At 36.9% G+C, this 26,678-nt stretch overlaps 1 protein-coding gene across 26 annotated transcripts in view; it reads left to right on the plus strand.

The window, feature by feature from the left end:
- Window positions 1–26,678, plus strand: part of MAP2 (microtubule associated protein 2) — a 254,155-nt gene that overhangs the window by 78,637 nt on the left and 148,840 nt on the right. For 25 of the 26 annotated variants that reach the window (XR_005557860.1, XM_039352914.1, XM_039352918.1 and 22 more), the window contains one exon: window positions 18,375–18,443. The gene's annotated coding sequence lies outside the window, so the exon portion shown is untranslated. The remainder of the gene's footprint in view (window positions 1–18,374; window positions 18,444–26,678) is intronic. The other variant, XM_039352912.1, reaches the window with a different exon arrangement.

A 26,678-nucleotide genomic window follows, 5' to 3' on the forward strand; every position in this document is an offset into this window, starting at 1 on the left:
ACATAATAGATATCCTAATTAAAATAAAATATTAATCTACCGCATACATATATAATCCCACAATTTATCAATCTCTTTAAGATAACAAAATAATGTTAAACCTTAAATCATTTCAATTCATTAAACAAAATTCAAATTTCATTCAATTGATTATCATGCCTTATCACACTTATGTTATCATCTTACTAATTTAAAACACTCAGTTAATTATTAAAACCATCCAAATCTAAAAAGTCAACATTTTTTCAATTCCAATATATAATAATTTTCATCAAAATAGATCTATTATTTCAAATGGTACATTCTTAATCTATTTAAAAATATCTATTCTAATAATCACCCTCCTATTTGTGTTTTTTTTTCTTACTTCTAACTCTAAATCTTAATCCTTAAAACAGTCCATAAATCCAACATTGCCTTTTAATCCATTACACAATTTTAAATTTCTCTTTTCAGTCTGATTCTGGCTTTTTTTCTGTGCCAGTCAGGTTTCCATAACCAAGCTTCCCTTTCAGCCAGTAGATCTATTTTTGTTGCTTGCAGTGGCCTTTGAAAGGATAGGAATCCCATCCTCTGCATTAGGCATCTATTTCTCTCATCTTTAAAGCATCATTGCTTTGTAGATTCAAATCTCAGTCTTTGCTTCTTCTGTTCCTCAAAGTTACAGATGGAAAGTTTATAAGATAGAATATGTTCCTCTTTTATCTCTGTTGATTCCTCTTCTAGTATGTTTTGATTTATAGAATAGTCAGATGTAGTCTGGACATCAGTTTGAATGTTTGAAGTGAGATTTCTGGATCTTAATTCTGTAGTAAACTCTTTCATTGTAGCACATATTTCTGCAGTAGCCTCATAAATCTTTTCCAATATAAGTTTATAGTTTAATTGTAACTGAGGTTTCTCCATTTTGATAGTAATTAAAAAGAGTCTCTTTTTTGTGGAGGCCATATTTGATAAAAGTTAGGCAGTGTCCACCCCCACAATTCCCACAGCTGCACAGCTTATCTTTTCTCTTCAAAAATAATTTGAAGGTCAGATCTATTCCATCTTCAAAGAGTAACCAGAAGTTGCAGTATTAGGTTTTTGCCACTAGATGTCCTCAGTAGGTTAAAAAAAGATCTTTTCCAGACACCATTTCGTTTTTTCTATCTTTTAAAGTATAATGTGAAAAAAGAAATAATCTTCCAGCATAAGATGATAGTACAGTTCTTAGCAAATTTTTTTTTCTGTACCCCAAAAAATATGGAAATAAAATATAGTCTTTAAAATTTTGTTCTATTTTTATACAATGCCTTTCTTCGCAAACACGTAGAAGCTACTTTTTCAAGCCAGGGAAATAATTCCAACAAGGCTCTTCCAGGCACAAAAAACAAAATAAAGTAGAGAGAGTAGCAAGGAAAAGTCTCATCCGAATTAACCACGAGGGTTCTTACAGCTTAGATGTTCTTTGACTTGCGGTTTGAAGTGGCAGGGTAATCGGCCATTTTACTGGCCAATCTTCTTCTCCGTCGGCCCTCAGAGATAGCTCGGACAGCTGGAGAAGCCACCACTCCTCTGCAGCTGAGCAAAGCCTCCTTGACAGAAGTCGCACCCTCCAGGGCGACTTTCAACCTGCATAAGGGTCTACCAGTGGAGAGCAAACTAGCTGATGAGGAGACGAGTCTCCCCGTCGACTAGGGATGCCACGAACTGGAACCGGAAGTCTATTTTATATTTTCCATGCATTTTAAAATATTGCAATCTTTCCATCAACCAAAACTGACTACTTACTGGTTCATTTAATAGTAGCCTGGAATAATTTGCAGGGGCTTTTAATATTCTGCTTGGATTCCTGAAAGCATTGACCTAATCTTTTCAGTTTGCCTGGAAGAATATATACCTATGTGAAAGGAACCTTTGGAGGCTGAGAAACGCAGTACTAAAGGAGAAATGATTGATTAATGCAGTGCTGTTTCAATCAGTGATATATGAGGTCATGAAGAACAGTGACAATGTGCAGTGTGGCTCTAAAAGATATTAGGTATCCAATCAAGTACAATCAATTATTGATCCAACAACAAACCCACTTATTGGGTTCTTCAATGGTTGGGTATATTCCTGCTGTGACTGGAAAAATAATCAGCTTTCATGTGTGAAATACATAAGCCAATTGTAATTGCACGCAGAGAGAAACTAGCTGGTATAGAGCAACATCTTTGCAACAGTGAAAACATAATACTTTGTTTAGAAGTAGTGGAAGTTATTGATTGGGGCTGTAGGTCAAGTTTAATGTTTTATAGAATTCTTCCTCATAAATAAAAGGGAGTATCCACTGTGAAGATTGATATCATACAGCTAAGAGATATATATTATTCACTATTTCTTCTAAATCAGGGGTGTCAAACTCGCAACGTCACATGACGTATTGTGACTTTTTCTCCATTGCTGGCAATAGGGTGAGCGCTATTTCGGCATGACACATCCAGCCCGTGGGCTGGCAGTTTGACACCCCTGTTCTAAATAGTCAACCTGTGTCTTTAATAAGGCTGAAGAACGAATTATAGGTTGCAGACTGATGCAGGCAATGAAGTTAGAGCAACTAGAAATCTAGTTAAAGGTAAAGGAAAGGGGATTTTTTTTGTGGAAGAGTGTACCCTGTTTCTCCCTCCTGCAAAGCCATTCTTCAAGATTCTAGTTCTGCATTCATCCTGGTCCCTTTGGTATGTGACTGAGAAAAAGAGTCATTGAAAGAGTAACTACTTCCTTGGTATATCTGCATCTGTTTGTTTTTATAAAAACTAATGGGGTGAGGAAGGTGGGAAGATAGTCATTAAATACAGGGTCCATAAAGAGACCTCAGATTGCAGGATTGCCCAACATATTTTGAACATTATTCTAATTCAGGTTCTTTTGAGCCAAGTCATCAATCATTCTCAAATGGGGACCTAGAGCTTGAAATTGAAAGTCACTTTTCCCCACTGATTTCACCATTTTCATGAGTATAATATGAGGTTTCATCCTGACTCAGGTTCTAGATAAGCTTTTTCTGAAAATGAAAGAAGATAGGAGACAGGTTAAAGAATTCCATTTTAGAGAAACTTTCTCTGGATCTTTCATTTTCAAGCATCTGAGTTGCGATCATGTGACCATGAAGACAGAACAAGGTTTATAACTTCAAGTCACTTTTTTGAGTGCCATCATAAATCTGAACCATTGTTAAATGCATGGTCATAAGTTGAAGACTATTTGTATTTTTAATCCCCTCCCGTCCTGCTTTCATTCCTCCTCTCTCATTCTGCTGTATCAGATGATTTCCATCAGCAATAGCTGTTATTATTGAAGTATCTTGTTACTCTTTCTTTTGTTGAAATGACGGGGTCACTAAGAGAAACCAAAATTAGGGTCCTATAATCTCAAACTATTGTAGGCTTCTTCTACTGGTACAAATTGAGAATTGACTTCTGTGAAGGAATTTCTATATCCTCTAAATCAGTGGTTCTCAACCTTTCTAATGCCACGACCCCATAATATAGTTCCCCATGTTGTGGTGACCCCCAACCACTTATACATCACTGGGTGCCAGGGGCGTGGCCAAAGAAAAGGGGAAAAAATGGTGGACAGCCTTGTTTGGTGACCCCCATGAAATGGTCGTTCGACCCCAAATGGGGTCCCGACCCACAGGTTGAGAACCACTGCTCTAAATACAATGGAAAGAAATTTATTTTTATGCACTTTTGGATTCTTCACTTTATGTGAAGTTTTGTTGTGTTTAATATATATTTGGTACATTTATATTACTTTTTTCTCCGCTCCTGATAATATTAAAGACAAAACTGATACAGGCTTAACCATGGTAACCGGGATGGGAATTTTCATCTCTAAACAATGTGGTTGTAAAACACAATGTCATGAGATTGCATCAATAGCTACAGCTATTATTAAGGAGGACCTCACATGACTACTTCATGGGAAGAAGAAGAAGGTTTTGCTTATGACTGAAACCACATCCCAGGCAAGCAGGCTGATGGGCAAAACCTATGGGCAGGCTGGGGGCCACTAGAGAGTATGGGCACATGGGTGGGTTCCATGGACAGGCAGTATGGGGTATGAGACCCCCATGCTGCCCAAGGTTTCTCCAGAGAAAAAGTGCCAGGAGCAACTTGTGACCTGCTGATTTCTCCATTGACTTTGCTGGTGGGAAGCTGGCTAGGAAGGTTGCAGATGGCAATCATGTGATCATGAGATGCTGCATCTTTGTAATTGTGAACTGGTTGCTAAGCACACGAATTGCAATCATATGACTGCAGGGATGCTGTGATGGCTCTGGCTTTGAAGCCTGTTCCTTAGTCCCTTTTGTTCAGTGCCATTATAATTTTGAATGATTGGTTAAAGAATATCTGTGTAAGTCAGATCCATTCTGGATCTATAGTTTTGTGCTGCTTCTGAGAAGCTGCCTAGGAAAGAATGCAACTCTATAGGCAAATCTTGACAGCTAAATTAATTTGAATGTTTGAAACAGCTATATGTTAATAAAAACTTAGGCTTATTGTCGTTTAGAGTTTGAGTTCATGATACAATAGGATGAATTTCACAAATTTTCCATTTTCTGACATTTCTGTTACTACTTTATCATTATAATATCAAAGAAGTAATTAGATTTCATGTAGTAGATTAAGCAATTAATAAAACACAGAGTCATCTTTTTAGAAATACAAATAAGACAAATGAAACTGGTGTGTATTTCATGATTTCCTTTGATATGAACTACAGAACTTGAGTTTTGACTCAGTTCAGGCTAAACTGAATAAGAAATGAAGTAAATTGTATGTTATTTGATGTTAAACTGACCATGCTAATTAAATAAAAATGACTATCTAAGCTTCTTAAATTGTTAATATTTAACTTTAAAACAAAGAAAGCATTACTAGAAAGAAAAAGAAGATTCTGTACAGCAGAGTAACAGAGGTTGAACCAACTTTCCCTAGGCTTGGAAAATTCAGCTCATTAATGAGATTACAGAATAAAAGGCCAGATAGCATCTTATAGCAGTTACCTTTTTATTTAGACCTGTCATGTTAAAGCATATAAAAATAATAAGTCATCTAGGCTACATTCTGTAACATGTTCTCTGCTACAATATTTGATACAGCCCTCTGAGCAGTTGTTGAGTCTTCTGGGCTTGGCTTTCCTTAGTTGATTTACCTTTGGGATTCTGTGCAATTTCAGAAACTGAGTATCTGATATTTCCTCAGGTCTCTTTGGCTATCAATTGCTGTTTTTGTGGGCTTCCTTTTGCTTTGGATCTTAATCCTCTAACATTATTTCTTCCTTCTCAAGAAGCTAAGGAGTCAGCTTTGCTTGGCCCTGTTCCCAAGTTAAGGAGTCAGCTTTGCTTGGCCCTGTTCCCAAGTACCACTATAATTAGAATCCATGTTGCCTTTCTCCTGGCCAATGTATGAAGACGGAGTTCAGTCCATGGAAGACAAGTAGCTTCCTTGCCTGTCCGACTCCGTGGAGCTTCTTTATGGCTGCACTGTGTCACTGTCTTCCCCTTCTCACATCAGTAGCCAATTCTGTATGTTACAACTGGGGCTAGAACAATTATGGAGTAGCTTGCAAGAATTTCATACAAATCAACTTACTGTGTTAAATATATTATTCTTGGCTGTTAAAAAATATTCAGAACACCCCTGCATAATTTGAAATCTTGTACGTATTATTTCCACAAATGCTTCTTATTATTGTGAAAGAAAAAAGTTAGCCAGAAGAGGTCTCAGTATTTTTCATGAAAGAAAGAAAGAAAGAAACAAAGAAAAAAAAGAAAGAAAGAAAGAAAAAGAAAGAAGAAAGAAAGAAAAAGAAAGAAGAAAGAAAGAATCAGGCCAACTCAAATCTTGTATATCAGTCATAGCAAACCTGTATCTTTTCTTAACTGCTGAAGAGTCCTCAGGTAAACAAAAAAAAAAAAAAAAGGAAACCAACCAACCAACAAATAAGAAAAGCAGTGCCAAAAAGAGAGGGCCTAAGTTGGTAAGGTAAGGTAAGAAGTTTAAGTCTAGGATTAGATGATTTTGAAAAGTTTGAATGAAATTTGAGAAAAATGAGATGAGCAAATCAACAACAAATAAGAAAAGCAGTGCCAAAAAGAGAGGGCCTAAGTTGGTAAGGTAAGGTAAGAAGTTTAAGTCTAGGATTAGATGATTTTGAAAAGTTTGAATGAAATTTGAGAAAAATGAGATGAGAACAAATCATGATATTGGTATCTTGCTGAAGAAAAACAAAAGGGTGCCAAAAAGAGAAAGCTATGGAGATTCTCAAAAGGGTCTATGGAGATTCTCAGGGTCATGGTGGTCCCAAAGGTGCATTTTTGAAGAGGCAACTAGACTTTTTTATTTTTTCCTTGAAGGCATTTCACTTCTCATTTCAGAACTGAAGAAGCTTCTTGGATGAGAAGTGAAATGCCTTCAAGGAAAAGAAAGAAAGTCCAGTCGCCTCTCTAAAAAAGCACCTTTGCGACAAAAAAATGCTGGGAAGTGGACTTTATCCACTGATTATTTTTCAGACTAATACCTGAGACTGAAAGAGTTTCTTACAAACCTATTCTATTTCTCTTTCTTTCTCCCATAGGAACCATAGAGATGGTCAAAAGTGAGAGTTTCTGGTACACGTAGTCCTCATTTAACCACCACTTGTTCAGCTATTGTTCAAACTTGCCATAGCCAAGTGGTAGTTACGATCGGTCCTTGAAGTTCTGACTATTACGGCATCTTGCAGTCATGTGGTCATAATTTGTGATCTTCCCTGTTGGCTTCCCACAAGCAAAATCAATGGGAAAGCCTTAATGTTAGTAACTGGGAAGAGCTGGAACTACTGTTCTTAAGTCATATGACATTGTGCTTTATGACTATATCACTTAGTGGTGGAAATTTTCACCCCAATTACCATTGTTAAGTGAGGACTGCCTGCATCATCTCCTTCATAGCATAAATACTTCAGTCCCCTCCCCCCAATACATTTAATGCTATTTATTGCCCATGGGATCTCATTCTGGTTTTATGGTTTTTAATGAGAAGAAGCAGGCCTGGAAATGTGGTAAATTCAATGCATCATTATGGATTGAACTGTGGCTCCATAGGGAGAAAATGTCAAAACATATTCAGTTTTTTGCTGAGAAAAATGGAACTTGTCCAGCCATTTTGGCCATTGTGGGTATTGGTGGTGGATTTTATTTGACTTGGATCATGAATTAGGAAATACAAAACAATTACTAAGTTTTTGTTACTTGGTTGGCTGTGAAATATTAGAAATAATTTAAAAAGTCATGGAGAAAAAACCAAAAAGCAAGCATTTAAAGTTTTATAAAAACATTCACAAAAATTCTTCCTTCAGATGGAGCTGCAGGGTAATGTGATGGGGCAGTGGGGCAACTGTAGGGTTAAATATCTTGACATTGCTCTTCCCCATCAAAACCGGGGGATGGTTGATGGAAGAGGAAGGTATTGATGAGGGTGGCATGTTGACATCTGGTAGTTCTGCCTGAGGAGCTTGGCTTTTATGATTTGTTGATGGTGTTGGCGATTTTCCCTCCCAAACTGGCTTGAAAAAATGCATCAGCCTTGTCTGCTTGGCTTTTTGCCTCAAGTCTTTAAGTGTCTCTAGATAAGAGATGAACACGGTGGAAATTAGGAACTTAAATTGGAGGCTGCATTCAAACATAGGGTCACATTCTTCCATGTAATTGATTTTTTTTTCCTCCCCAAGGCTAAACCCCATTCTAACATTTTGGTTGCTATAAGAGGGACAGTTCTTGGAGTCTCAGGCTGACTTTAATCACTGTCCTCATCATCACTGACTCCAATGCTGTCAGCCCTCCCAGGTAAACCAGACAAGAAACAGGATTAGATGAACTAATTCTACTATTTTGTAAGTCTGTATTAACAGAATCTTGCAAATTTGAAGGTATAAACAACTTTCTTATGCCATCTTTAACAGCTTGATCCATTAAAGTAAGTCCTTCCTAAGTTTCTTCCCCTGGTCATTAAGCCACAGGGGTGGTGTGTGTGGTGTGTGTGTGTATGTGGGGGGGGGGTTCTGCCTCTCTTGCTGTTTGTTTCTTCAGCAACAAGTCCTCCCCTCTTTTCCCAAGGTCTTTCCCACATTCCAGGACAGATGCCTTGTTTTGCCATTTCGTCCAGGTCTTTGCTGTGAGTTCTACTGCCTTCTCTGCCAATTTCCTCCATTTCTCCTTCCTTCAGGTCATTGAAGCCTTCTCCACTTATTTGCCATGCATTATGCATGTGGTTTTGACAATTTTTTAAAGATATTTTCTATGACACCTTCAAAGCGTTTAATTTTTTTCATGCAGCCTGGCCCAACATTTTTTCAACCATAGCCCTCTTCATGCTGTCCTGGGCTGTGCCAACATAACCAATAAGGTGTATGTGTATAGTGGCTGATTTCCAATAGTCCATCATGGCTTCCTGGTAAAGATCAAGAACCTTGCAAACTTTGCTATAAAGCTCCCTCATGTAGTGCAACTTGAAAGCTTTCATAATGCTCTGACTGAAGGGTTGAATGAGAAACGTAGTGTTTGGGGTAGGAAAAGAACTTCCACATTAGGGTGGGCATTTTTGAGATTGAACAATGGACTGGGATGTTATCCGAAACAAGAGGTTTTGCCCTGCAGAATAGCCTATTCAATTTCTAACTGGACTGAAATAGTTGTAGAACCAGTCCCGGAATATTTCTGGTGTCAGCCACATTTTTTCGTTCAATCTCCAATGGCATATCGTTCAAGTTTTTTCTATTTAAGTGTTTGTAGATTTGGGGCTCTGTATGCCATTAAGAGTTTGCGCTTAAAGTCTGACTTGGCATTGGCACACAATAACAAGGTTGCACGCTCTTTGAATGATTTAAAGCCAGGGGCTTTGGAGGCCATTTCTGTTGTGTAAGTTCATTTGCCAACGTGCTTGTAAAACAAATCAGTTTCATTAGCATTGAAAACCTGCTTTTCCGCACAATCCTTTTCCTGCATAACACTTACCAGATATTTTTAAAATTCTTGCACATCCTCCTGATCTGCAGAATCAACCTTGTCTGCAAGTTTAACATTTTTCATGCTGTACCACCTTTTGAAATGCGTGAGCCAGCCAGCACTAGCCTGTCCTGGATAACATGACCATAAACTTCTTTGACTTTCAGACTCAGAATAATTTTTTTTTAATTGGCCATCATTTCATGAATTCACAAATGTAGCCACTTTTCTATCTTTTTCCATAGCTTCATCATGCAGTATAGATGTCACTTTAGCAATTTCCAGAGCAACCTCGCATGCTGATCAGCAAATTGCTTCTTTCTTTTTCCAGATGTACCATATTGCTGATTCATTAACATAGAATTCATGGCCAATAGCACTAAAATTCATGCCTGAATGAAACTCGTTTACCTCACGTATTTTTTCTGTAAGGCACATCACAGTCTTGTGCTTAGGAACAGTAGGCTGGGGGACATTTTTAACAAGGAAGATCATCAATATGAGAGAAGGCCTTACTCAAACTCAGCTAGGAACATGTGCATTGGGCGACTCCAAGAGTATTGATTTGTGTGTTATAAATAAATGTTAACAAATAGATGAATTAACAAGTCAAGAATGAAGATAGACTGTAATGGAATGTGGGGGAATGACCTTGGGAAAAGAGGAGAAGAGATGCTGTCTAGGAAACTGATAAGAAAGGGAAGAACCCCCAGTGGCTTAATAGTCAGAGGAAGGAAATTAGGAAGGACCCCTCCCCCCCACAAATCAAGGAGTTAAAAGTGGTGATGGGAAGTCTTATAGGTTCAGACTTTCAACATTCTATTAATGTAACCTTACGATAAAGTAGGTTTAGCTCATCTAGTCATGCTTCTTGCCTGGTTTAAGCGGGATGAGTGATGTTGACGGTAGTTGGTCTCAGAGACCACCTTGCCTAGTAGTCTTATTTCTGACAGGGCCATGACTGCAAATATGTTATTATCTTTCACTTGATTGTTTTAAAAAATAAACAAGTTCTCCTAAAATATTTAATTGAAATATATTGTTGTAATTTAATTGCTATATGTTGTAGTAGTGTTAATCCATAAACTTTAATTTTATTCTAGATTCAGACATGATTGATTTTTATGAGCTTATGCATGTGAATCCTTTTGAGTGCCTGTTGGTGGAAAAGAAGCCTTCTTGTACAAATAAATGCATAATTTATTAGTTCTCATGTTTATACTAAATAATAACAGTAATCACCAATCACTTCATATTTATACAGCTTCCAATCCAAGGTGTACAATCAAGTAAACTATAAAAATAATATTTCTTTAGCTGAACCTTGTACATTAATAAAGAAATAATTAGGAATAATATATTTTTACAAACCGATTTAAATTATTCCTGCCCTTGTAGACACTTTTTTGAATAGCTATGTCCTAGATATTTTACTTAAACCAATATTCTGATGCTAAAAAAGAAAAAGCACATTCCCTTTGAATCATACGTTTTTTAATGCTCAGAACTGAGCAATTATAATTACACAGTCATTATTCAGTAGTATGGCCTTGGAAATCTAAATTAGAAATAAACAAATCAAGAATAAAATGTTCAACATTTAGCTTGTTTCTTGTAAAGTAAATAATTTGATATTGTACTTCCAGTATTGGAATTATTATTTTTTGAAATTTAGATTTTTTATTATTTTTAATAACCCATAATCATTATTGTTCCAATCTAATAATATTTTTAGAGATAGGAAGTGTATGAGTTACCTTATGGCAAGAGAGGCAGCGAATAAATAAATGTAATAAACAAACAATAAATAACTGTAGGTAAAGAAAATTATCGATAAACTGGGAATATATCCTTGTTTTCAGATACAAAAGCTAGGTTTTTAGGGAATGGTAATTGTTTTTTCATGCTTCCCAGGCAACACCATGGAGGTCGATACTATTCAGTCTTATTTCGACATCACATGACAAATACAGCAGCAATGTACACCTGTTTTATCTTGATCTTCTTTCTAATGGGATTCAAAATATATAATTCAAAATGGGCAGGAGATACCAATCTGATAACCCATAGAAGAGAAACTGATAAATATCAAAGGAAAACTGATCAAGAAAACCTATGGATCCTGAACTGCAGTTGTATCAGTCTCTGCTTTCCAACATGACAATCAGAGTCTTTTCATAAATAGTTTTCCTACATACTATAATTTTACAATATTAATTATTAAAATGGGCAGCAAAATTGCTGTTACTTAAAGCATTTTTATCATCATCATCACCATCTTAGCCAGTGTGTATCCACTGTAGGATGAAGGGCTCTTCTGCATGTTTCCAACTAATATGGTCCTAAGCTTTCTTTTGCCAATTGGGCCCACAATACTTGCTGATGTTGTTGATCCATCTGGTTGTAGGTCTCTTTCATGGACAGTTTTTATCAAGTGGGATCCATTCCATGACTGTCTTGGCCCATCAGTTCTTCTTGCTTTGTGACCAGCCCATTTCCGTTTCAGTTCTTTCACTCTCTCGATGGTATCGTATACTTTTGTTTGTTCTCTAATCCATGTGCAGGCCTTTCCATCTTGTCTTGGAGTGCCATGGCTCTTTGTGCCACTCTTAGCTTTTGTATCATTGTTTATGTTTCACCAACATATGTTAGAACAGGTAGCACAACTTTTCTCTTCAAGTATAGGGGGAGATTGTTCTTGAAAATTACACTTAGCTTGCTGAATGCCTACCAACCACATTTAACATGTTCAATTTCCTTTATTGTATCACCCACCTTTGAGATCCATTGGCCAAGGTATATGTAGTGGTCTACTATGTCTAGTTCTTCTCCAGGTATATATATATATATATATATATTTCTTTGGTGAATTTATTAAACATAACCTGGCTCTTTTTCAGGTTTATTTTTCACTTAGATTAACATAATCATTTTCCAAGCAGAGAGTACAACTACATGTCACAGAAAATATGCAACAAGGTACTTCTTTATTTAAAAAAATTACAACTCTTTCATAAAGGCATGAAATAGTAGAGATTGGAAACTTCAAATACCCTGACATCTATTGGAACAGAAACACAGCAAAGCATAGTCCTTTAAAAAATGGTCTTGCTGACAAGTTTTTCTTTGAGGTGATGGAGGAAGGCAGAAAAGGATCTGCTCTCCGAGAATTAACTTTAACAAATAAGAAATACCTAGTTAAATAGAAGCAATGGGAACTTGGTGTAAAATATCATTGTAATGCTGAAATTCTTGATTCTAAAGGAAACTAAAGTAGAGGATATATGCAGATGATACCACTCTAACAGCAGAAAGTGAAGAGGAACTAAAGAGCTTTCTCATGCAGGTGAAGAAGGAGAGTGCAAATTTGGCTTGAAACTCAACTGTCATGTGTCTGATTAACGAAACACTTCAAAGAACTTTCAGGCATTTTTTTAGCTTAAAAAGCCTTTATTAGTATTACAGAGATGTCAGCACGGCATGGTAGAAATGCTAAGATCTGAATTTCCCTTCCTTTGCACATAACATTCCAGGCATTTCCCCTCCCCTATTTTGGGGTCATGATTCACATCTTCCAATTAACTTGGAGGGCAAAGATTCACTTCCGTTTCTTTTTCCCGGGCTTTCCTTATGTTCTCCTCCCCTTTCACTGTCACCTGATTTAACTTTAAAAATACCAGACAGTTCTGCATATATTGTCAAAGCAAGAATATTCAATATTAGCAGCGTAGACATCAACATTAAGAAAACCCAAGATCATGGCATCCAGCCCTCTCAATTTCTGGCAGATAGATGGGGAAGAAATGGAGATAGTGACAGATTTTATCTTTCTGGGCTCCAAGATCACAGATGGGGACTGCAGCCAAGAAATTAAAAGATGCTTGCTCCTGGGGAGGAAAGCTATGGTAAATCTAGACAGCATACTGAAAAGCAGAGCCATCACCCTGCCAACAAAAGTGCGTATGATTTTCCCAGTTGCAGTGTATGGCTGTAAAAGTTGAACCATAAGAAAGGCTGAGTACCAAAGAATTGAGCCCTTTGAACTATGGTGCTGGAGAAGACTCCTGCGAGTCCCTTGGAGTGCAAGGCGATCAAACCAGTCAGTCCTAGAAGAGATCAACCCCGACTGCTCTTTAGAAGGCCAGATCCTGAAGTTGAAACTCAAATACTTTGGCCACCTAATGAGAAGGAAGGACTCACTGGAGAAGAGCCTAATGCTGGGAAAGATTGAGGGCAATAGAACTGACCTTAAATGGACTCCAGATGATGGTAGAGGACAGGAAGACCTGGAGAAACATTGTCCATGGGGTCGTGATGGGTTGGACACGACTTCGCAACTAACAACAAAAAGTAGAGGATAGTCAAATACTTGAACTTCAAGAAAACCAGTTTCAATAAATTCAAACTAATAAAACAGGACTCTCTGGCAGGAAAAGCTACCAGCAAGAGGCACCAAAGATGACCTGTCAGAGTTGCTCCAGTCAGATCCCTTAGGAAAGAAAGACCCTTGACTCCATTTGGGTGAAGTGATAGGATAACAACAACAACAACAATAATAGAAGGGACCTTGGAGGTCATCTAGTCCAACCCCCTGCTCAGGCAGAAAACGCTATACCATTTCAGACAAATGGCTGTCCAGTCTCTTCTTAAAAACTTCCAGTGTTGGAACATTCACAGCTTCTGGAGGCAGGTTGTTTCACTGATTAATTGTTCTAACTGTCAGGAAATTTATCCTTTGTTCTAGGTTGCCTCTTTCTTTGGTTAGTTTCCATCCTTTGCTTCTTATCCTGCTTTCAGGTACTTTGGAAAATAGCTTGACTCCCTCTTCTTTGTGGCAGCCCCTGAGATATTGGAACACTGCTATCATGTCACCCCTTGTCCTTTCTTCATTAGACTAGACATTCCCAATTCCAGCAACCATTCCTTATATGTTTTAGCCTCCAGTCTCCTAATCATCTTTGTTGCTCTTCTCAGTAGTCTTTCTAGAGTCTCAACATCTTTTTTACATCGTGGTGACCAAAACTGGATGCAGTATTCCAAGTGTGGCCTTACCAAGGCATTGTAAAGTGGTATTAACACTTCATGTGATCTTGATTCTATCCTTCTGTTAATGCAGCCTAGCACTGTGTTGGCTATTTTGGAAGCTGCAGCACACTGCTGGCTCATATTTAAGTGATTGTCCACTAGGACCCAAGATCCCTCTGACAGTTGCTACTATTGAGCAAGGTACCACCTATACTAAACCTGTGCATTTGGTTTTTCTTGCCTAAATGTAGAACCTTACTTTTTTCACCGTTGAATTTTATTTTGTTAGATAGCGTTTTTCTGTCTTATCAAGTAGTATGTTGTGGTCTACTTTATTAACTGCCTTACTGAAGTCCAAGTAAATTATATCCACAGTATTCCTCTGGTCCACTAATTTTGTCACCTGGTCAAAGAATGCAATAAGATTTGTCTGGCATGATCTGTTTTGACAAACCCATGTTGGCTTTTGGTAATGACTTTGTTTGCCTCACTGATTAGTTGTTTGATTATCTTTTCCAAGATCTTCCCAGGTATTGAGGTCAGCCTGATAGGTCTATAGTTTCCTGGATCCATTTTTTCCCCCTTTTTTGAAGATGGGAACTACTTCAGCTCTTTTCCAGTCCTCTGGTAGTTCCCCAGTGCTCCAGGGTCTTTGAAAGATATAGTTCAGTGGTTCTGAGATCACATCTGCTAGTTCCTTCAGAACCTTGGGTATAGTCCATCTAGTCCTGGTGATTTGAACTCATCTAGGGTGGACAGGTGCTCACTTACCATTTTCTTGCCTGTCTTAACTTGTGTTTCTAATCTGTTTTTTACAGTACTGTTTTTGATAGGTTGGACTGTTTTTGCTCTTTGTGTAAATACAGATGCAAAAAAAGAGTTGAATAGTTCTGCTTTCTTCCTGTTGTTTGTTACCTTTGTGCCACTTTCTCCCACCAGTGGGGCCAATCATTTCCTTAACTTTTTCTTGTTTTTTACATGTTGAAAGAAGCCTTTTTTGTTATTTTTTACTTTTGTTGCAAGTCTTAGTTCATTTTGAGCCTTAGCTTTCCTCACTCGATCTTTGCAGGCTCGGGCTATTTGCTGATATTCTGCTTTAGTTCTTTTACTAAATGTTGCTGGTTGCAGTAAAGTTAGACTAGATTCCTGCATGAAAGGTTACAATTTCCCCCTCATCCCAGCCCTCCCCCTACTTGACCAGTTTGTTGTCAGCCAATGGAGAGCTGCATGGGTGTTTTGAGAATCGCTGAGATGTTTGGGGCAATCCACATTCCATTCTCAGGGTGTGTGGCCTTGAAGACTGGCAAAAACTGGTTCTGTTTCTCCCTGGTCTTCATCAAGCTGTCATCCCCCCCTCCCTATTTCTCATCACATCTCCATACATGTTTATTGCCCATTTGTCCCACTTGCTCCCCTTCCCTCTAGCTTTTGATGGCAGGATGCCAGCAAGGTGCCAAGCTAAAAATGGCAGAACTGACATGACCAAAGATGAGTTGCAATTCTTAAAAAAATGATAAACTAAAATTATAATAGCAAAAAAGTCCAACAACAATACAACAATAAATGTTAGACAATACAGTATAAATGTTGTCTATATATATACAACAACAAATGAGGATCCAGGAATTTATAGAAAAATCAATCAGATATCAATACCAGGGAATATTCATGTATTATTCAGCAATTTTGTTAATAACTGGGGTAAGTAGGTAGAGGAATCAAAATAGCCTTGGATTATAATTAATACCCTAAAAGACAAATATGAAATTTAAAAAGATCTTTACTTCTTAGATAAATAAAAACAAATGAAATAATATAATTAAATTTAACTGTGCCAAGAAATTAAATGCATAGTATAGGATGGGAGAATACATAGCTTAGTAAAAATAATTGGGAAAAAGATTTTTGAATAATAGTCGATAAGAAATTGAATGGCAGTCAACAATGTAATGTGGCTACAAAAATGCAAATGCATTAAGTCTGAAAAAAATTCTAAATCACAAGAAATAATGCTATTTTATTGGTAATGGTCAGAAGATAAGAGCAATTGGAACAGGTTTAGAGGATGCAAGTGAGAGTGAGTAGGGGATTAGAAAAGTAAGTCTTATAAAAAGTGATGAAGAAGAGAGGAGAGAACCCTTCCAATATTTGAAAGTATGTGTCACAGGGAAAAAAAAAAAAGCCTGATCTGTGTTCTCCTAGAGAAGACATGGAATAATAAATTTAACTTGCAGAAAGGCAGCTATTGATTGAATGGTAAAAAAAATAGTAAGAGCAGGACAGCAATGGAGGCAAGCACCTTGAGAGGTTTAAGAATTCCCCTTCCCTGGGTTTGTCAAGGAAAGGTTGGGCTGCCATTTGTTAGAGATGTTTCAGTTTGGATTCCTGTGTACACCAAGATGTTCCACCAATTGCCTAAAATACCCTTTTCTGACTCTAAGGGGAAGAATTCCATAAAGACTGTGGTACTAAGAATTTCATTTAACCCTCTCTACCTCAGCATCAGTTCCAGTGGAAATCTCCCCCAAGCCTTTTTTGCCCTTTTATCTTTATAAACCCCTTTTCCCACAAGAAGCCTTTTTCCTCATGTAAGTGAGCTATGGGACAGGGAGGGAACAAGAACCCCAAATGCTGTGTTTGGAAAAAATAGACAATATTTATTTCAACCCCCCTGCTTCTTATGTTAGTCACTAAAATATTCATGTAGTTCAGTTGTACACATTTTTTTCCTCAGAAGATGCTTTAAATAAATTGGAACTGACATTCAGAAAGACTTTGTTGTCCCCATTACATTTTCTGAACTTTCTGAAATGTGACATGCCCAGATACTGTATGCCTAAAAGAGACTTATGAGAAAATATTTTTCAAACCATTTTCCAATAATTTGACAGACTATCTTCTACATTTTGGAGGTTAATTGCAGTTGGAATCCTATGCATAAACTTACCTGGGAATTAATCCTGTTAATTTCAGTGAGATCTATTTGTAAGTAAACATTCTAAATAGATGATTGTGATTTTGAAAAAAAAAGAGGAGTATCTAGTCTTTGAGAACTATCTGCTGCCCTCTAAATTTGTCCTAACCAATGAAAATATTTGCTCATTCTTAATCATTTATATGTACCTAATCTGCAGTGATTTGGTGGAATGGCTCATATATGTTAACTCTGAATTGTCATGCAACAATATGCTTTTTAAAATGTATTTGCGTAGGATATTTCAGCTAGTGTTTACAATCCCCAGTAGATCACTTTTAACTAATTTAGAGTGTTTGTATCTATAACAGTGAGCTCCTCTTTATTATAGTAATCTAGTGTACCTTTTACTAGAGGTATGAGGGTTTTTTTTTCAAATCAGAGCATTGGTGATACATGATGTCATACAATATATTTTTGGTTATAATTGGTGTTATTTCTTTATGAATCAAAGAAGGAAAATAATGGGAAGGTGTTAAATTAAAATATATTTAAAATTTGGACATCTGAAATTATATTTCTTAAGCTGCATTGTCTGCGTATGCAGTTTTCATTTAATGTGCAAAAGAAATCAAATTGCTGGCTTTTCTGAGATATGGGGCTTGATCACTCAGCTCATGTTTTGGTTTGGTGCAATTAAAATGCCTGTCAGGCACTCAGGGCCTTTTCAAGAACCTTCTTTCACTGAGGCGAGTGCAGTCTCCTTTTGTAAATGAATGATGGCTGAACTGGCAGTCTTGCCTTCATTCTGGAAATTTCTGCGGCCAGCAAGCTCCCTTTGTATCTGCGGCCTCTTCTCCATTTCCTCACTGTGGAGACTTCATCTGATGGGCGGTTTTCTTCTTCCTCGACATATATACGGAAGCTACAAGCTGGTGGCTGGCAGACAGTGTCTGTCTGGAAATAGACCGCAAGCTCACGGATATTAAATGCATGCATTGGGAGAATAATTAAGCTGCAGTTATTTAAGGATATGCCTTTGTGGCATTTAAGCACAGAAGCTGGTAATGTTTTCACCCTCTTTGTTTCGCCATGAGCTTTGTGTGCATCCCTTTGGAAATACCTGCAATATGCTGCTTTACAGGAGCCCTTCCTGCTATAAGACTCTGCAAACGGCATCGGTTCAGACTCCCTTTGTAAAGCAAAGAGTAGATGCATATTTATATTACATGGAGTCTGTTTTATGTATGGAAGGGCTTGGTAGATTTTTGCAGGCATTGTGGATCAACTGTTGTTTTGCTGTCGGTTGGGGATTTTGGGGGAGGGTTTGGTTTAAGTAAATGAGATGCATGTTCAGATGTGGAACAAATGGAAAGACCTTTTCAACGTAACGATTTTAACTGGGGGTGTGTTCTTTTGCAGGCTCTCCAGCTTTTTCTTTCTAACGTGACATCCTCTTTGGGTTTGACTTGGTCACAGACAAACGGTAAGGTATGTCATGCTTTTCACCTGTTCACATTCATGCTGGGATATGAGTACTTCGTTTGCAAGTGACCTTTTGCACCTGATTTTTCATTCTTTCTGTGGGGCAGTTGTATGCTTTTCTTGGATGTTCTGGCATAGTCCTAGAGTGCCATTAAGAGTCATTAGTGATGACTGTATTCTGAAAAGCTACTCCAGGTATCATAACAAATGTAATTATTTCAGTGCCTGCAACTGTGATGAAATAAAAAGCATGCTTTACTGGATCACTGATCAGAACCACCCAGATAGAATAGAATGAAACTCCTCTTTTTTTTGTTTGCTTATGTTCTGAGTCACCAAAAAGAAATGATGGGGTACAGTATTTTTTCCCCTAAATATTAAGGTGATAGATATAAATGAATACTGTTAAGCAAAATTTCCAGGAAGGAAAAAAATCGTACTTGCTTTGACCTGGTTATAACAGAAATATGTCATATCCATGTCACTGAATGCTATATATTGGTTTTATAAATATACCAGTTACATGAGAAGCAATACATACCTCCTTTTTCTTAATTTTCATTCATAAAAGCTGCAGAACTTTTTTTCCTGGGCATCCACAGGGGACACACATTCATCTAGAGTTCGTTCATTTTGCAACCATTTGCATGATTGACTGAAAAGGGAATATTATTTTTATAATAAAAGCATTTTGCAGTTTTTTTGTTCCATTTATTTTAAAGGGGTCTGGACTATTCTGGTCTATTGAAGACATGTCACCTGGATATGATTGCTAGAGTATCAAAGTTAGTTGTAGCTTTCTGTTTTGAGGCAAACTAAAATTTATAGTAGATAATGTCTGTTTTGGCATTCAGACTGCATGGATGCTTTCAGTTCGTGTATATTGTGTATTCTTTAACTCCATCCTAAGTTCAAGGCACCATGCTATATCTTCAGGAAAACAAACAAACAAATAAAAAGCAAGTAGATTTCAATATTAAGTTTTACTTCTTGTATTACCTTTCTGTGTTTTTGCTATTTAGCTCTATCACCCATTGTGTACCTGGCTTTCAAAGCATATAGACTTATTAAGCTGCCTTCTATTTTATCACGGACTACTGTTCCACTGGTCTTAGTCTGAATGTAGGGGCAGAGTCCTTTCCAGGCTTCTGGTCAAAAGGGCCCATTGGACATATATTCCCCCACTTTGTTGCTCCCAAACCTGATCTGGAGCCACATGGATATTATAAGGGCAAGTCTGGGTGAAGCTGTATTGAGCAAAGAGTCAATTTTCTCAAGCTTCCAATTATCAATATAAGCAACAATGTCTTGCTCTCAGACGAGTGGCAAAGGAACAGGAAAAAGGATGGAGTCTTTCCCCCCCAGTATCTACAAGTAGTTATAGCGCTATAAAAACAAAGGGAAACAAACTTTTTATGTAATAATAGGGCAAGGTGGGCTACGTTTTGGAAATTTAGAAGATGGCCCATTGTAATTTTGCTTAGATAGCCCATTCTCTTTAATGGAATTTATTCTTGGGTAAAGGTGGTCAGGATTGAAAAATGCCTGCCCAGTAAGAATATATTTAAAATGGGGATGGAGGAGGATTGAGAGGAGATGCAAACTACTACATTATATTCTACTACAATAACAAAAGTAGGATAAAATGAAAAGATAAATGATTGAATAACTGAACCAATTGCATGTTCAGAGCCAATCTCATTTGCTCAATGAGGACTAGTAGACATTTGAATATTGACTCTAATTATGTATTGCTGAAAAGAAATATAAAGCTATATACTACAATTATTGTTACTATTCTGATATTTAAATTGTTTGAATATAAATTGTTATATTGCAGAGGAGAAATATTCCAAAGGAGATTTTTCAGTGTTGTCTAATTTGTATTCCTTGATCAATTTGCTGCTGCTGTTTTTTTTTTTTTTTAACAATAAAATGGCTCATATACTTTAAGAGAGGAAATCAAGCAAAAATCTATTTGCTGGCCAGAATTAGGGGAATTATTTGATAAGTGATATATTGATATTAGTATTCATAATTAGTATATAAAATACACAACAGAATCCATTAGTTCATAACTGTTCAAAGAACCAGACATACATACTATAAAGCACAAGAGAAAAGGAAGACAAAAGCCGAAGACGAAACTATTAATCTTGCTGTAATGGTAGAGAATGCCTGAACAAGAAAGATGTTCAAGAGAAGCCTAAATGATGTAGCAGCAGGAGCCCCACATATGTCCAAGGAAAGACTATTCTAGACTGAAAATGACACAATAGAGAAAAGCTGTCATAAGTCATTATGAGGTGGCCTCCTGTGGTTCTTCACACATGCAGAAGGTCCCTCACTGACTGTCACAGATGAAATATAATGGGGAAGGAGGCCCCTTGGGTATCTAAAGTCCCCAGTTGCTTAGGATTTTACATGTCAAAAGGAAAATCTTGAATGTAGTTCAATAGTTAAAGGTCAATGTTTGACGCTAATTAAGCAATGACACATGAGATGACCTAATCACGGAAATGCTGCAATTAAGAACTTATACAGTATATTTAAGTTCTGGCAGTCTCATGATTGGGTCATCCCATCCATATTATCATTCCCCCCCCCCCTTTTCTCCTTCCTGCAGATGCCCATGCTACTAACCATGCTGTCCAGACCACTGTCTACAAAACACAAATATGAATATATTTAATTATCTGAGGAATTCAAAGTGTCTCTTTCTTCAAATAAGAACATTTGCTGGAATCAAACATGAAAACTCTTGATCCAGGAAATTCCTGGCCAATTTGGGGCCTGCTGTAGATGTTGTTTTCCTTCTCTTTAAGCTTCAGCTGATATGAGTAGTATGTGTGAAACCTAAAGAAGGATTTATGCATAGCTTTTTCCTTTGTCCCAGGAATTTTGAATATCACCTAACCCAGTGCTGGATTCATGATGTTCCTGGATTCCTTCCTATTTGGCAGGAGGATCCCAGAAATCTTTACTTTAATGAAATGAAATGGCAGCAGGAATCCATAGATTCTAAGCAGGTCCCAACAAGCTATTTTTGTTCCTGATTTCCTATTGTGAAGTGATAGCAGCATCATTGAGAGGAAGGTGGAAAAAGTGATGGTTCCCAGTGCCAAGATAAAAATGTGCCATGTATCTGGTATTTGGATAGATATTTATGCAGCTCTACAGCCCTCCTGATCCCTTGCCAGTTTGTCCTTTTCGTTTAAAAGACTGACCCTCCGTGAATTTTTTTGAAATCTAGCTGGAGCTGTATAGAGAAACTGTGTTGCTGATTATTGCTGTGGAAAATCTCTCAGAGATTTAACCTTCCCTGTGTCACTGCTATTTTCAGGAGGCAGAAGAATCCTTTGCTTCTGGGTTCTTGTATGCCTTTGCAGAAATAAGAAGGCGATTTCATCTTATTTTCCTGCTGCCTTAGGTGGACCAATGAAGTAGGGAACAATCCATTTATTTCTGCAGAGATTAGATTAAGACTAAGAATATGCTTACTTTGGAAGATAGAATCATTTATTCCTGACAGTATCAGCATTCGCCCTGACACTGTGAATTCTGGAAATCCACTTAAGACAGCCAAAAAATTGAAATACAAGAACATAGGATTCAATCGATTGAAGTTTATTTAACTATATTAGTTAATTTCCATAACTAGTATAAATTATAGCCAATTTGTTCTTGACCTACTATGTTGTGCCAAAACCATCCATCCAATTACATTTTTTCCTTATTTGAATTAATGCAACTTTTAAATTTAATATGACAAATAAAATTACTTTAATAGAGAAACCAAGTTACCATACGTGTTTAATGTATTCCTATAGTAATAGCTTGTTGTTGTTGGTTTTTTCCCTAACAGCATCAGAATTTTTGGAAATATTGCATCAATGAATCCTTTGGTGGTAGTCTAAAGGGAAGTAAACTTGAAAGCAGGGAGAGAAAACTGTTGCTCTGTGATCCCTGATCATGCCAATAGCCAGGTTTTGTTCAACAATCTCTGGGAGGGGCTTGCAGAGAGAAGCGCTTCTTCGGCAGCAGGATGTAGCGCTCTTAAATCCAAGCATGATTTCTTTACAATAGCTAGCAATCCCCAACCTGAAATATTTATCTTCAAGAAATATTGGGAGAGCAACTATCAGAATTTCCAGACATCTGATTGAGTGGCAATGGAGATGGCTGATCTGAGTGACTTTCAATATATTATTGTTTAATTAATAAAGTTAAGAGTTCTTTGAAAAGTTCCATTTGTTCTAGGCTTTTCCCCATAAAAAGTACTGCAATATTTCTTTTGTGACATGTGTTGATAGGTTTGGGAGCATAAAGGCTGAAAAGCACGAATGGGGAATGTTCACAGATTTCTCATCAGTTTGTCTAGCTCTGGCAGCAGTTATTTATCTTGCTTTTCCAAAAGTTTAATCTGATTTATCTGCAAGGAACAAGCTCAATAGCAGTTCCTAAAGAAATTCATTAAAACAGATCCAACCTTCTGTGTTAAGGACAATTGTTTTCTATTGATCTTGATGATATCAGCCAGGTTTTTGCAGTAACACTGGCGAAGAGAGAGAGAGAAAAAAAAACTTGAAAAACAAGAACAAATGCAAATGACGATGTTATACCATTCACTGCAGATCTCACAAAGCTCACTATTTTTAAACATAAACACTGATTTATTTTAAATAGTGAAGTATATTACTAAGTATGTGATTCTGTTGTGTGTGTGTATGTGTGTGGAGGGGAAGGGAGACAATTATAAGTAGGGAAATTTCAGAAGAACCTGCTGATCTTGCAGGAAAAAAAGATAAATTTGTTTGTCCTCTTCCACACTGGTAACCTAGGCAAAAATAAAGTTCGGCATTTAGAATATAATAGTGGTTATTACATAAAAAATGAAACAGTTTGTTACTGCAGCATTAAATTCTGTCTTCTAGTTGCTAAGACAGAGATGAGCTGTGAATTATAATGAGTCTGTACGTATTTGAAGTCATTTTATTGTTACTGCCCAATATACCTTCAAGCTTTATTAAATATTCCGGGCAGATAAACTCATTTAGCTGGATCATGCAAATTTGACAAGTAATGCACTACAGTATTCCTACTATTAGTCAGGAAACTGGGATAGAGAAATAGTCCCTGGCCACGCCTTTATATTAAATTATTTGTGAAAGAACATTTATCTTTACCCATATCTTTTTAATTTTCTTAGTATGGCATTGAGTTATGCCACTTTACAACATCCCATAGGAGCTTTTGGATAATCTTGGCTTTTCAGAAAGAAGCTTTAGGCTGTACATGACAATAAGAACAGAAAGCTTAGGGATGGGATTTACTTTATGGGTGGCATGCCTATTTAATATTTAATAAAAAAATAGATTGGGCTTTTAAATCTCATATTTTAAGAATTTCTTTACTTAGGATCTGGAGAAAATATTATAAAAGTGATTTTAAAGTACCATTATGGGCTATACCTTGGCATGCGATAGAAGGAATAAAAAGAGGGGTTAAAATGGATATGGTGTCTATAGACAGTTACTTAAATGGGATGGACAAAACTGGCAATTAAAATCACGGGAAGAATTAGCACAAGAAAATTTTACTTATTCTTGGTTCCAATCTAGGCAACTACTAGATAGATGGAAGATGGATTGTAAGGTGGGTTTTCTTAGAGAAGATGAAACTCTTATTAAGCAACTGAAGGATCAAAGACAAACCCACATTAAGAGAATTTATGGGGTTTTAGTTGAATTGGACTCAGAAACGGAACTAATTAAAGATTGTATGATTAGATGGGCGCAGAACTTTGGTGAGCCCGTTTCATTGGACACCTGGGAAACTATTTGGGTGAGAAATGTCAAATTTACTCAAGCACAGAATTTAAGGGAGAATTTTATAAAATGTTTTATAGATGGCACCTTGATCCACAAAAAATGTCTTACATGTACCCTGACGTGCAACCTAAATGCTGGAGATGTGGTTATAAGGAGGCTTCCTATTATCATCTTTGGTGGTCATGCAGAGAGATAAAAGCATTTTGGATCAAAATATGGTGGAATATCCAGAGAATTTTTAGAAGGAGGGTAAAATTTACTCCGCAATTATTTGTGTTAGGTATTGTTACAGATTGTGATACAAAGGAGGTTGTATTGATGTTAAATTTGATCACAGCCGCGAGGCTGTTAGTTGGACAATATTGGAAGAAGGAATCTTTGCCTACATTGCAGGAATGGTTTTTTAAAGTAGCTTATCTGGCGGAAATGGCAAAGATTTCGCTTTCTTAAAGCAACAAACGCAAGAGAAGTTTTTTGCTATCTGGGACAAATGGATAAAATTTATACAATTTAGATTGGGTATACAAAAATATCATATAGCTTTTTCATAAGTTTTATTTTTATATATATTATAGATATCTTTTTTATATATATAAATATAAAGTTTTTAATTTAATTTTTATTTTTTTTTTTATTATTTCTTAAGCCTATATTCTGCTCTGGGAAGCTCAGGGGGGGGGGAAGGGAGGGTTTTTGGGAGGGGTGTGGGGTGGGGGTTTGTTTTTTTTTTTTATATGTATTGTTTATTTTTTTTTCTTTTGTATATGTTGTTTTTTGTTTTGTATTGTTCTTGTTTTTCTTGTAAAATTTATAAAACTTTTAATAAAAAAAAAAAAAAAAAAAAAAAAAGAACAGAAAGCTTCTGTTAAATTCATCTTCTATTTGAAATGCAAGAATTAATGGCAGGTTTTGTTTTGCCAGAGAAAGGTTGGAAATGCTCATCGAACATATAAAGAAATTCACATATGCTTTGTAATTGTTTTCATTAAAAATAATCTTTCCCAAATAGTAAATCATGCAAAAATCTCATCGCATTAAAACATGCCAGTAATAGAACTGCATTGTCTGTCTCTTCTTGGTTGTCATTTATCTAGTCCAATCCATGCATGCAGAGAGTTTGGAAGAGAGACATGTGACTATGTATATGCATATTGTGTACAACTGCAATCCTATATCTACATTCACAAGTGAGCTCAGCAGGTGTTATTTTTGAGTATAGATGATACTGTACTAGATAATGCAGACCTTTTCACTCAGGCTGCTCATATTATTACTAACTTTCATTCCCCATAGAATTTGAGATGTACATTTGGATTTCTGACGTGCAGGTGGTATGGAGATAGTAACAGAATTCAAGACAAGGTTACTAAAGGAGCGGAAGGTGTTTAGCCAATCACCTACAGCAGAGGTCTTCAACCTTTTGGACACCAGGGACCAGTTCTGGGGAGAGAGGTTTTTCCACGGACCGGAGGGGGCATGGTTTTGTGTGCTGCCTGCATCCCGCAGATGGGGCTTTGCTTGTTTGTGCTGCCCGGTTGATGGCATGCCGTAGCCAGGTACTGATCCCCGGACCAGGGGTTGGGGACCCCTGACCTACAGGATTGAAGGAAAAGATGACCGCAAGACAAACTGCACTGGCATAATGTTCAGCCAGTCACCAAAGGCTGCACCTTTTGCTCTGCACACCTGCCTCTTCTGATGAATCTGTGGGATGGATTTTGGTCAAGGAATTTAGTAGGGCATTTACCATTTCGAGTATACCTTTCCATAACTTAACCCCCCCCCCCACAGTTATAGGTACTTTGTCTTGTGCTAGTCCTACTTAGCAACTGAAATAGTTGGTGTTCAAGAAATGGCTCAGTCTTTTCTTTATGGCCTCCCCATCAAGTCTGGCTTTGATAGGAAATAACGGAAGGATTAAGGATGAATATTTTGTAATATTCTTTTTATTTAGTAATGAATATTTTGTAATATTCTTTGTAATATCTCCTTTGTGTACAGAGCAATGCTCTCCTCCAAATTATGGTGCTGATTAGAAATTAATCACAGCCATTCGCTTTTATGAGCGAAAGCAATTAAATGCAGATGCCAAATTCATTTGATTTGTTGCTGAAACTATTCTGTCATTTTATTAAGTCTAGTTTCTAAGATGGCAAGTGTCTGGCCTTGAGACTATATCCCATTTAATTTGTCTTGGAGACATCAGTCAGGGAAGTAAACAACTGGAATTCCTTCTATTTACTTCTATTTCAGTAATTCTGTAGAAAGTTCTTTGTTTCATAGGCTGTGTTCCAGATGAGCCTATAAATCTACATTTTAGCTGTGCTACTTCAGGTTATAGTTAGGAATCCACATGATTATATAATCCTGCATATAAAAACCTCTGTAATCTACATATGGAAAACAAATT

This window comes from Crotalus tigris, unplaced genomic scaffold (assembly GCF_016545835.1).
Source record: "Crotalus tigris isolate CLP2741 ecotype Arizona unplaced genomic scaffold, ASM1654583v1 scf7180000018485.2372832, whole genome shotgun sequence".
Classification (NCBI taxonomy): domain Eukaryota; kingdom Metazoa; phylum Chordata; class Lepidosauria; order Squamata; family Viperidae; genus Crotalus; species Crotalus tigris.